General features: G+C 37.7%; 1 protein-coding gene across 13 annotated transcripts in view; it reads left to right on the forward strand.

The window, feature by feature from the left end:
* SLC16A7 (solute carrier family 16 member 7) overlaps positions 1–12,435 on the forward strand; it is a 169,965-nt gene that overhangs the window by 109,604 nt on the left and 47,926 nt on the right. The window contains exon 1 of one of the 13 annotated variants that reach the window (XM_036866794.1): positions 6,812–7,048. The exons of the other annotated variants lie outside the window; for them this stretch is intronic. The gene's annotated coding sequence lies outside the window, so the exon portion shown is untranslated. Of the gene's footprint in view, positions 1–6,811; positions 7,049–12,435 lie in introns of those variants that run through there. 13 annotated transcript variants of the gene reach the window in all.

Here is a 12,435-nt window from a genome sequence, read left to right on the forward strand (position 1 = left end):
CTGTGAAATAAGAATTACTTCTTTCCATTCTATAGCCGAGGAGATAGATAAAGTACTTTTCCCAGGTCAAGCAGCTCATTAGTGGCAGATAGAAATTGAGACTCCACACATGTAATCACTATGCTCTTTTGCCCTTCTCTTACCTCCATAAAGTAAGTGACAGAGCCAGGTCTGTGCAAGGCCTTCCAGAAAGCTGATTCAGCTACTGCCCCACCAAGGTCATTTGTTTAGTGGCATAATAATTATTCTTTAGGGTATTGTCTTCTTATTGTACTACCAAGGTAAAAGTTTGATCCCCAAATAATCCTGTGTGTGTGTGTGTGTGTGTGTGTGTGTTGGTGGGTATTTTCTACTTTCTGTATGTCAGTGATTTTACATTAATCCACTGTATGTCTCCATTACCTTTTTGGTTAGGTTAAATTGATGCATTTCTGTTCCAGTACCAAAAGGTAACTTTAAAGTGCTATTTGGATATGTCAATGAAAACCTTTGCTTTTAAAACACTTTCTGAGATTCTCCACTGGACAGTTGCTTTAAAGGTTGTACCTGTGTTATCTCTGATGACTGTAGAAACAGTAGATACTGTACGCTGGTCTTGTTCCTCTATCCCATGGGTCAGGTGTTCCTTAATAATGTTCTGCTAAAGCAATGCAGAAAGTCATCTTGTCCTGAATTCCAAAATGTGCTAATGTTAAAATATGTCATTTTTCCCCCTTCTTAAATATAACTGAAACAGATTCCTCTAGTGAATTTGTGTAAGTCTATTGAATTTGGATTTTGGGTTCCATACATTAATAATTGTCAGTTGAGCTGATCATTGACTAACTTATAAGCAACACAAAAATTTATGTAATTTTTTAATTAAGTCAAGTCTCAGTTGACTTTATTAGTTTTAAGCAAACAACCTCAAAGTCCCAGGGTCTTAAGGGAATTCAAGCTTTTTTCTTACTCAAGTAATGTTTTATCTAATGGCTGTGCCATCACCTAAGGCTTTGTAGTCTTTCCTAAATGTACTCCATCCAGCTGGACAGAGAATGAACACAGATAGCGTGGAACATCATCTGGGATATTTTAGGGGCCAGGCCTGGAAGGGTTAAACGATATTTCTGTACACCTTCCATTGGTCAGAACTCTTATACTGCCCTACCGAGAGGCAGGGGCAGGGTTGCTGGGAAATTCAGGGTTTCTAGAGGAAGAAATAAAATAACATAGAGCAAGTCTCAGATAGAGCTCGATACCCCAATAATCATTCTCCATCTGATGAAAGCAGGTTGTATTTATAGACGTACCATGATCATATGACATTCTTCCACTCCCAGGCTGGCTCTAAAAGGAGGCTTAGAATGAAGAACAACGTAATTACTTTTCTCAAACCAATAAATCTCAATGCCAAATTGTAAATAAGTAAATAAATATTTATCATTAAATAACTGTTTTTATTTTATTTGTGCTCTTATTTTCCCATTTTTAATACATACAATATAAATGTTAAAAAGCACAAAAGAGAAGTCTTTTGAAGTTCATCAAGAAAACTGTAGTTTGGTAAAATAGCAATTTAGAAAAAACTGCCTTAAAATGTTTAGGGTAATAGATGAATAAAATAGGTATAAATTAAAGATCCACAGGGATTTTGTATCTAGTTGTTTTAAGAAAGCAATGCTAGACACATGACAATACTTAGTAGGTAGTGATTGAAGATGATAATATCTAGGTGAGTTCTGAGTAAGTAGTTGGAAAAAGTGCTTAGAGTCCTTACTCATTAGAGCTGAGACATTTTGTACATCATCTCTGCCATGGAGAAAAGTCATCAGAAATTCAGCTACCCTTTGGTCTTTCCCTTAAAAGTAGAAAAGTAATTCCAGGTCCATTGCCTGCTGGATAGAACTGTTACTACCTGCCATGTCCACTGTTGCATGGAGAACTCATACACTTACATGGTTTGTTGGAAATAACATCCATGTCTTACCTTGATAATTAGTTTTTAATTTTTCTAACAAGAAATATTGGTACATTTAAAACTGTAATCTCATTATGAAATCAATTCCCCTTATGTGGGTGCAGATAACTTTTTTCAGAAACATAGTAACTATTTAAAACAAAAAGTCTGATAGACTCAATTAATCTAAGACACAGACATTGGTCCTGTTACTAAAGTGGCAGTGCTTTTCCACGTATGGTCCACAGATTTTCTGCTTCTGAATCATGGGTCTGTTATTAAAAATGCATAGTTCTGGGTCTTATCCCAAACGCTTTTTTATCCGAATTTCTGTTGGTAGAGTCCAGAAACTTACATTTCAACAAGTATCTCTGAACTGTTGTAAGAGCAAATCAATATTTGATTTAAAAATATTGTATTTAAATTTTTCTCTAATATTTGAAAAATCTCTACTTGTAGAGGCCTTTTAGGCTGATGATTATGAAATAAATTCAAAGATGTAAAGCAAAAAGGCATATAGTTTACTATGAAGTATAATGAGTCTCTCTACCAAGTAACTGAAATATTGTGTTCAACATAGTGCTAATTACATTAGCCTAGAGAACATCTAAGATCTGACACTCATTAGGGCTTAGCACTCAACCTATTAATCACCGTGGTGGGGTCACTGGGTAAGACGGAGTGTGTTCAGAGGCTTGGCCTGTGATGTCGGGGCTGGAGTCTCTTGTAATAATTAGTTGGCATTTGGGCCTTGGTAGCAAGGTATTATCTTCCCTTCTTATGTCTGAATTAAAAATGAAACTAATAAAAGGCATGCAGGATGGATGGAAAAGAATGCAAATTATGTTTACCCTTTACTTCATCCTTAGAATAATGGCATTAAATTACAGTACCCCATCTGGCCATCCATATGGTCTCCTGGAGCTCTAACGAATTTCAGCAAATAGGTCAAGGAGAGTGGTCACCCCATTAATAAAGCACTAATTAGAGGTAGAAAACATACTACGATTTAAACTTTCCACATTGTTTAGACAGATATAAGGATTTATTTTGTAAACAGTGATTATGTTGGACTATCTTTTAGTGCAATGTGTGTCTTTGTTACTATATCAAAAGATAATGTGAACATGGTTAGCTACTCAATGACAGAACACAGATTTGGCGCTGCCAGTCTCTGTGAGTACCTCATGTTATTTTTCTGGTAATATCTGTTATGACTTGGAAGAATCAGCCATTCTAAAGTGGAGAGTTGGCTTTGTCTCCATGGCAACTTACTCTTCTGTTTTATGTGAGCAGTAACTGCCGATTGTGCTAAAGGAAGGATGATGGTTTTATGATGGACTACTTTACCCAAGGGACCAAGCATCAGACCACTGAGCTTATTTTACTGGAGGCCAACAAGCAAAAGGTTTTAGGCATAGGAGGTTGGTGGCCATAGTATATAATGTGTATTTTTCTATTCTTTTTAAAGTCCAAATAAGCTCACTATATTATTTTGCTCTGTGCTCTAAATATGTTTGCAGAATGAAGGAGACTATGAAAATAAGTCATATAGTGCTGTATCTTCGCAGCAATTAAGACAGAAAAGAAGTTCATTCTAACCTTGCAATTAAGATGCCTAGGACTTTCAGCTTAGCTTTACAAAACCCAGAAAGTACCAGGTACACTTGGACAGCCCTGTGCAAGCAGGTTGTGTCCTTCTTATACCTACACCATGGTGGGTTATTTTTTCATCCATGAATGTAGATATTGCTAAGGTTTTCCTAGGAAATATGGTCCAGTGTGGCAGAAACCATTTTGCTCACCAAATTTCCATGTGCTCTTGAATATTTCCCAGCTTCCCTTTTATTTATTTATTTATTTATTTATTTATTTAATTTTATTTTTGGCTGCATTGGGTCTTAGTTGCGGCATGCAGGATCTTCATTGTGGCATGCGGGATATTTTGTTGCGGCAGAAGGGCTCTTCATTACGGCACACAGGTTTCGCTCTAGTTGTGGCCTGCAGGTTTTCTCTCTAGTTGTGGAGCGTGGGCTCTGTAGTTGTGGCGCACAGGTTCCAGAGCATGTGGGCTCTGTAATTTGTGGCACGCCGTCTCTCTAGTGGAGGTGCATGGGCTTAGTTGCCCCATGGCAGGTAGGATCTTAGCTCCCTGACCAGGGATAGAACCCGTGTCCCCTGCATTGGAAGGCGGATTCCTTACCACTGGACCACCAGGGAAGTCCCCACGTGACTAGTTCTGACCAATGAAATGTGAGTGGAAGGATGTTTGTCATCCCTGGACACCTGGACAAGGCAGTTCCAGCTGGCGTGGATCTTCCTTTTCCCTTTTCCCCACAACCTTATTTCATATGATGTGGCTACAAGGGGAAGATCCTTGGTCCACTTTATACTTTGAATGAGTAAGAAAGAACTTTTTGTTAAGCTTCTGCAGTTTTGTTATGTGGAATAAAACCTAGATTATACTGATCAGTACAAACATGAAGGCTTAGATTGTTGTGTATCTACAGTATAAATTATGTAAATTTTAAGTAAGGGCTAGAACAGACTATGGGATGTCCTTAGTCATTGAGCTTATATTATGTCATGAGAAGGTTTGTACATATGCTACTTTTTCAGATCTCTGTTAGAGAAGAGGAAGCCTTCAGTATCTCAAATGAAAAAGGAGTCATAAGTGGAAATCCCATTGCCATTTTTCATGGGAATACAAGTGAGAGGCAGGCACTTCAAGGCACAGAAATAGGGATCAAATAATGCCCATGGAACTTTCTTTGTCCCTCTCAAGGCAGGGATGGAGGAGGCAGGAATCAAGGGCAGATCCCAAGTATGCTTAGGCCTTTTGAGACTATTCAAGGAGATACTTTCGCTACAGAAGGCTGCTAATCCAGTCCACATACTATTGGATTATTACTAAAGGTTATTTTCAACAGAGAAAATGTAAGAAACTTTACTGAAATCCCTTTTGATATGTGTGCTTTAGACAGTGAACATTTTACTTACGGACTTAGGAAAAGAACCTACTTACTAATTTATGGCCTGGCAAGAATAAGAATATCTTTCCTGATTTTTGGCTTAAAATTTCTCTAAAATACACTATTTTCTCATTACATATTTTATGCAGATGTGTTTTGGTTGCAAATGACAGAACCCTTATTCAAACCCCCTAAGGTCTAAAGAGAAAACATTCCTGCACACAGGTCAGAGGAGGGACTCGGGTACCAGAGTCTTCCAGGTCGACTAGCGCAGGTGATTTCCATCTGTCCATCACATTGCTCTCTCCTTTCTTCTGGTGGGGTAGCCTTGTCTATTTACTTCGGTATCCTCCCCCCAACACAAGGAAGATGATTAGCGGCTTCTCCATCTCATATTTCAGTCTCAAATTTGACATGAGAGAGATTGCCTCTCTTCCCTAAATTATACTTAGACAAATTCTAGGGAAGACTGCTAGGGTCTGGCCTCCTTTCGTCTGCCCCTGCAGGCAGTGGATGAATGAGGAGCTAACATTGGCAGCCTGAGTGGAACTCTGTATTTGGTGTAGGAAAGGAGCAGTTCCCTAAAGGAAGGATGACACTCTTCCCAGAGGAAGGAAGGCTTTTGAAGAGACAAAACAATAACTGCTCACTGCCCTTTTAAAAATAGAATAATATATGATTTCCCAAGAATAAAACCATGTGTTGCTTTTACTAATCACTCATGAGTAACTTTACAATTAGATAATTTCTCTATAGCTAAGTGGCTATCTAGGTATATGTCAAAATGCCTATACCAGATTGTCTAATGAAATATAATATTTAGTAGCCAACCGGAGGACTCAACTGTACCTGACAAGAGTTGGCCCCTTGAGTGGAGCTTCGAACTGCAAAATCCTGGGATCTCCGGAGGGTTTATTAATGGCTTAATAGCCCCGTGAGAGGCAGAAGAACATTGCCATTAAAATAATGAGCTCCAAGATAACAGATATGAAATGTGGACTTGGCCACTTTGTTGTTTGGGCCATGCATTTGACCCTGGATCCTCAGTTTCCCCATCTGTAAAATTGCAAACGAAAAAAATGTTTGTATATGTACATATGGTATCCACTGGTCAGGGTTGTTGTCATGAATAAACGATTATAATGTATAGATAGTACTGAGTTCCATGCTTAGGAATTTTTAGTATTTGATTCGTGGTAGTTGTTCCTGTGTTCCTGTGTTGATCTTGATATTAACTATTATAGAATGAAATTGCAGATTAGGTTCACGCAAGATGGTAAATCTGACTAGAGCAACCTGTGCCAATAAGGTTTGGAAACAGAGGGTGAAGCAAGAAATAAATAGGTCAGTAATCAGTTCTAAAAGAATACTATGGCTTTTACTCATATTTGCTGTGGCATCTCCCCTATGCCTCCTACTACTTAGGTGGTGAAATGGACATAGATCATTCTTTGGGGCCATCATATAGCTCTGAAAATCCTTCCTGTAAATAGGGGATTCCCAACTTTGTGATTTCCTGCCTCCCCAGGTAAAAAGCCAGAAATTTACTTTCATAGAATTCCTTTCATCTAGAGTACCCAGGACCCATTAACCCAGTGTAGCAAGGCCAGGTTTGATTCAGAAACCACTGATGTGAAGAAACAGATGCCCCAGAGAACACATTCAGATGAGATGGTTGCAGATAGTCCATGATCCAAAAGCAAAACAAAAATAGTGTCAGTGTTGGGAGTCGGTGGGATTTGTGGTATAGGCTGTAGGGTCTGTGGTCATTGGTGGAAGCAGTTGGTATGCCTACTCTGGAGCAATCCGTTTTATAGTTTGATTTAAGCTGTGCTGAATTGTGCCTTCTCCACAAATTCATAGTTGAAATCCTAACCCTCAATATCACTGTTTGAAGATAGGGCTTTTAGGAGGTAATTAAGGTTAAATGAGGTCATAAGTGTAAGGTCCTACTCCAGTAGGATTGGTGGCCTTATAAGAAGACAAAGAGACAGATCTCTTTCTCTCCATGCCCACACACCAAAGAAAGGCCATTTGAGGACACAGCAAGAAGGCAACTGGTCTGCAAGCCAGGAGGAGAGCTCTCATGAGGAATCAAGTTGGCTGGCACCTTGACTTCGGACTTCCAGTCTCCAGAACTGTGAGAAATAAATTCCTGTTGTTTAAGCCACCCAGTCTATTATATTTTGTCATGGCAGCATCCAAGCTTGTTTTTTTGTTTCTTTTTTTTGATCCTCCCTTATATTCTGTGAGTTACTTTTCATGTCCTTGTTGAATGCTTTCTTCTTTAACTAACTAGAAAAGATTTATGATAGATATATGTGGGTTAAATTTCTAAAAGGTCCTAGTGAGGTCTAGCATGAAATACTTTCCTGAACTATATTGGTTAATTTGCGAACTATTTCTATGAATGTTTCTTTCAAAAGAAGGAGCCGTTCTCTGCCCCATCAAACAATATATATATTAGGATTGGGAATATGCAACAGTTTTTTTTCAATTAACTACTTTAAAAGGACATTGTAAAAATTAAATTTCATATTTTCATGTGCTGTGAGTGACTTAAGTTTGACAAATTATGTTAGAAAATTGGAAATACCCTTTGAATACTTTTTTCTTTATTTCTTACAAAAATAGTGACTTTGGCAGAGTAATTGATCTATTCCAGAGAGATTTTTAAACAATTAATCTAGATGGCTGTACTTGAGCAAGAATTTGCTCAGCCAGTTAGAATTACATACGCAGATGTGTGATTCATGGATCTGACCCTAAGATGAGATCCCCAACTGTGGCAGAATTACCAATTATGCACAGTATTTGTTTCTGATCATCAGAGGTGGGGATGTGTAGGTAATCCAGTGTCATAACTGGGGACTAAACCTTATATAATTTCATTCATTCATTTATCCTACAGATGTACATTGAGCATCTACCATGTGCAAAGTAGTGGCTTGACACTGGAAAGCCACACCAAGCCATCAGACACCAGATATGCTTACAGAATATGAAATAGATATTTTCACCTTTCTCTAATAACACTTGTGATACACATGAGCAAAGAAACATAGTAGTTGCCATGAAACTATATAAAAAGGAAAAAGATCTCAAAACTGTGATCAGGAAATGTTTCTTGAGCTGAACTTGAGGGTGAGGATACAGCATTAATCAAAGGAAGGGAAGTATTCAAAGCAGAAGAAATACTATAAATGAAATCCCTAAAGGGGAAGAGTTATAGAGAGTTCTAGTAGCAAAGGAGGTGAATGTGATTAATACATGAGGGCAAGATGGAGAGAGGTGTGGTTGATGGCCTAAAGTCCACTGAAATGATCCTGGGCAACATATTTTATGTCCATACAGACAGAAGAGATCAGAAGATGGGCATCTAGGATACCAAGATCACAACTCTGAGTACTCTCCCTGCTTTTGTTCTATTTTAAGAACATATCCATAATCCAAATGTGCTAAGATACAGTTGATTCTCATTATGCCAGTTAGTTAGTTATGGTCTATGAAATTGACATGGACACTGAAGTACTGATTACTGAGCTCCCGCTCCTAAGAGAAATACAGGGTTAGGTTCCTACGAGCCGCTGGTCACAGTTTCATCAATCGATCAATACATAACTTTGTTTTATGTGTGTTTCTGTTTAAAGACACCTTATTTAATATGTATCGTTGATTCATTAACATGGAACTCATGACAAACAGCATTATAACTCATGCCTGAAAGAAAAATATATAACATATATATTTTCTCTGTAAGGCACATCACAGTCTTCTTGTGCTTAAGAACACTAGCCAGCACTTCAGCACTATGCTTGAAGGCCATTTCAAACAGCAAAGTCACTAATAAAAAGTACAAAAGTGTGGAAAATGTGGCACTAAATAGGGAGACACTTGTTTATAGTATGAGAGCTGGAAAAAGATGGCAGAGTGTCACCTTCTTTGACCTCAGCTGGGAACATGTGTAGCTGCTGGTTCCAGGTTGTCCCCAGTCTGCACATCTCTGTGGATGACAGTGAAAGCACTGCGAGTATTGATTTGGGGGTCACGAATACATTTTAGTGAGTACGCAGGTTCAAAAATATGGAACCCAAGGATAATGAGGATTGACCGTACCTATAGACTTTCTGTGATAGAATTACTGTTTCTTGTGCTGTATGAAAAGATCTGGAGTTACCCAAAATTTTTATTATAATTATTTTATCTGTTGTTTTTAAGAATGCAATAAGCCTGCGCAATCACAAAGCTAATTTACATTAATGTTTATGATTACAGTGATGCATATTGATTATCACCCTCAATTTTACTGAAGTTCTTACTAGAGGAATATAAATTTCTCAAGCTATTAAAGTAATAATAATTACACTTAGAATCGTTCTAGTCACTAGGGGGGCATTAAGTGGAAAGCTTTGGGCAGCTTCTGTGGGAGCTTTGATAGATTTTGGAAGCAGTGCTCTCTAGCCTTACACTGTTCTCCTTAGGATGTGCTCTGCACTCCCTAGGAATGTTTGATGGTTATAGCCTGTTCATGCCATTCTTCTTTGGCCTCACCTCCCATGCAATCAGTGATTGGATTAAAGATTCATCTGAAAGACTAAATGGAAGGAACCTATATATTTTCTCAGCACCCCAGTAATGAGTGTGCATTTCCGGAAAGCTGAATAGGAATAAACCCAGGAAATAGAACTTTGATCTACTTTGGATTCATCTGTTCTCTTCAGATGATGAGTGAAAAGGATCTGTGAATAAGAACATGAGTGAAATCCAGATAATGAAAGGAGAAACATTATGTGTGTGTTAGTGATTTGGAGTTTCTTTTAATTTTTCCAGACTTCTACCAGGTGACATAATGTTCAGGTCCATGACTTACGTTGATGAAGAAGAATCATCTAGAGACCAAAAACATTTAGAGCAACCTTTTAGTCCTATTAATTAGGAGAAAAAAAAAATCAGAGTAAGGTAAAAGTATTTGAGATTTTATCTCATTGGTTGAAAGCTGTTACGATATTAGTGGAAAGATGCAATGGTACGTGCTGTGGAAATGACAGTTGTGAAATCCATGTGGCAGAAATAACAGACAGTTGCTTATCTGACTTCTGGGCTAAAGAAACTGTTTTTGAAACAGAGTTCTTTCTCAATGTTGCAGATTTCTGTCATCTTCCAGAGTGGACATAGATCTAGAGATTGAGAAACTTTTTAAAGTTTCTCAATTTCTTTGTCCCTTGTTGTCTGGAACAAACTTTTCTTTGTCCCTTGTTGACTGGGACAAACAGACAACAAGGGACATGTGGGATGCATGAGGCACCAAGTCCATCACAATTGCAGAGAAGTTGTTGTGTGCCATCATCTTTTGCTGTGAATGGCTGCATATTGTCTGAACAGATTTTAACACACTAGACACACAAAGTGAGCACCATACTTGGTAACATAATGCGCCCAGAGAAAATTCAAAACAGAGAAGCTAAAAGGATGAGAAACACATATTTGTGAGTCTGTATTTGTTTTTGAAACAGAGAATACCTCTTCTATCAAGACAGACAAATCAGATTTTGTCTTTATAGGGTGGAAATACCAAGTCTAAAAAGGGAGATAATAAAACAATATGAAGTCCTGAAGGGTATGGATTATGTGAATAGTTGTAACTAAATTCCACAATATTGGAATTGCGGTGCGAGAGAAGGAAATGTAGGGCCCAAGACAGCCTGAAAAAGGGAAATTTTATAATATGACAATGATAAGCCAATAGAATTTATGATCCCAGTAAAAAAATGAATTAGACCAAAATTTTAATACAATCAAACTTTAGATAAATGCATGAATGGTAGATCTAGATATAAATGAAAACAAAGGTATTTAACATATATTCCTTATCAATTCACCCATATTGGGGTTGTTGAATTGTGAATTTACTGGGAATAAGATAGCATGTTAATCTTTCAAGAAAACGGGACTCATACCTTGGTCTCTCTGACATTCATGCTCATATTTCTGTTCACTTTTCTGTTTTAGTGATATGAGAACCTTATCCTTTTCTTTCCTGCTCTCCAGGTTGGGGTAATGTGCATCAGCCATATATCCCATCAAATGCATTATGGCATCACTGTCAAAAGAATACAAAATTGGAAGGAGAGTAGATTTGTCCTAGTTTGGAATTTTCTTACTTTATTGTTATTTGTATATTTATAGTTGACTAAAATTTCTTATTACATCACTTTTTTTTTCTTGTAACATACGTTCATGAATTTGGCTTATGTTTTCTTGAAATAGAATATGGTCAGACTTGTGAAGACATAATTAGTTCTCATGCCAATAGAAATATATCTTTCTATTATTGAAAAGGACCTGTCATGGTAGTATGAACTTCCTATGTCACTAAAAAAACAGAGAGAGAAAAGTATAACTTTGAAGTCAGATAGGCCTAGGAATGTCCAGTTTCTAATTTCTCCTGAAGCGTGTTATCTATCCCCTCAAAGCTTTAGTACTTTCTCTAGAAAATGGGAGGATGTTATGGATTCCAACCTGGACACTTTGTTGTAATAGAAAATATAGTGCTGGAAGTAGTGGTTACCATCATCATCATGATCACCATCATCATTCAGCCCCCCTCCAGTGAGAACCTAACTCTGATGTTCACATCCTTAAACTTGCCATTACCAGTAACTTTTAAACCCTTCATAATCTCAATTTTCTTGTATTTTACTCTCCAATACTAGGTTCTATCTCTCAGCCCATTTCCTCTAGTACCCCACCTCTAGTAATCCTTCAGCCCACTGGTACTATCCATCTATGTACTGATACTGCCACACTTATCAGTGCTCCCCTCATGCCATCTTTACTCTCCTTACTTAGCTAAATAGCAGATTCAATGATTGTCACTTCTTTGCATACATTCTCAACTTGTTTACCTACCTACCCATTTTCCTGCATGCCTTGATGAAACCAGAATTGGTTAAAGCTGGCTCTTCACCTGCTCAGTGCCTGCATCTTCACAGCTCAATGTAACTGAGGAAAAACATGCTGCAGGATGTACTGGCCTCTTAATTGATGATCGGTAATCTCAAGAAGGCCCTTAAGCTGCCTGGTAACCATACTCTATTTTCTGTTGCTCTAACCCAGCCTCTCTCCCATTCCATGAGATGATTATTTCTCACTGACTTCTCATTCTTCAAGTCCATTATCATCTCCTCCTTTATTCTTTTCTTTTAAACTTTTTTATTGAAGTATAGTTGATTTACAATGTCATGTTAGTTTCAGGTGTACAGCAAAGCGATTCAGTTATACATACATATATGTCTATTTTTTCAAATTCTTTTCCCTTATAGGTTAGTACAAAATATTCAGTATAGTTCCTGGTGCTATACAGTAGCTCCTTGTTGGTTATCTATTTTATATATTGTAATGTGTATATGTTAATCCCAAACTCCTGATTTATCCCTTCCCCTTCCTCCTTCCTTCTTTATCCCAAGTGATAACTTTGATTCTTACTTCATTCAGAAAGTTGAAGTAATCAGAAGAACTGTCACATGC

This window comes from Balaenoptera musculus, chromosome 10 (assembly GCF_009873245.2).
Source record: "Balaenoptera musculus isolate JJ_BM4_2016_0621 chromosome 10, mBalMus1.pri.v3, whole genome shotgun sequence".
In the NCBI taxonomy this organism is placed as follows: Eukaryota; Metazoa; Chordata; class Mammalia; order Artiodactyla; family Balaenopteridae; genus Balaenoptera; species Balaenoptera musculus.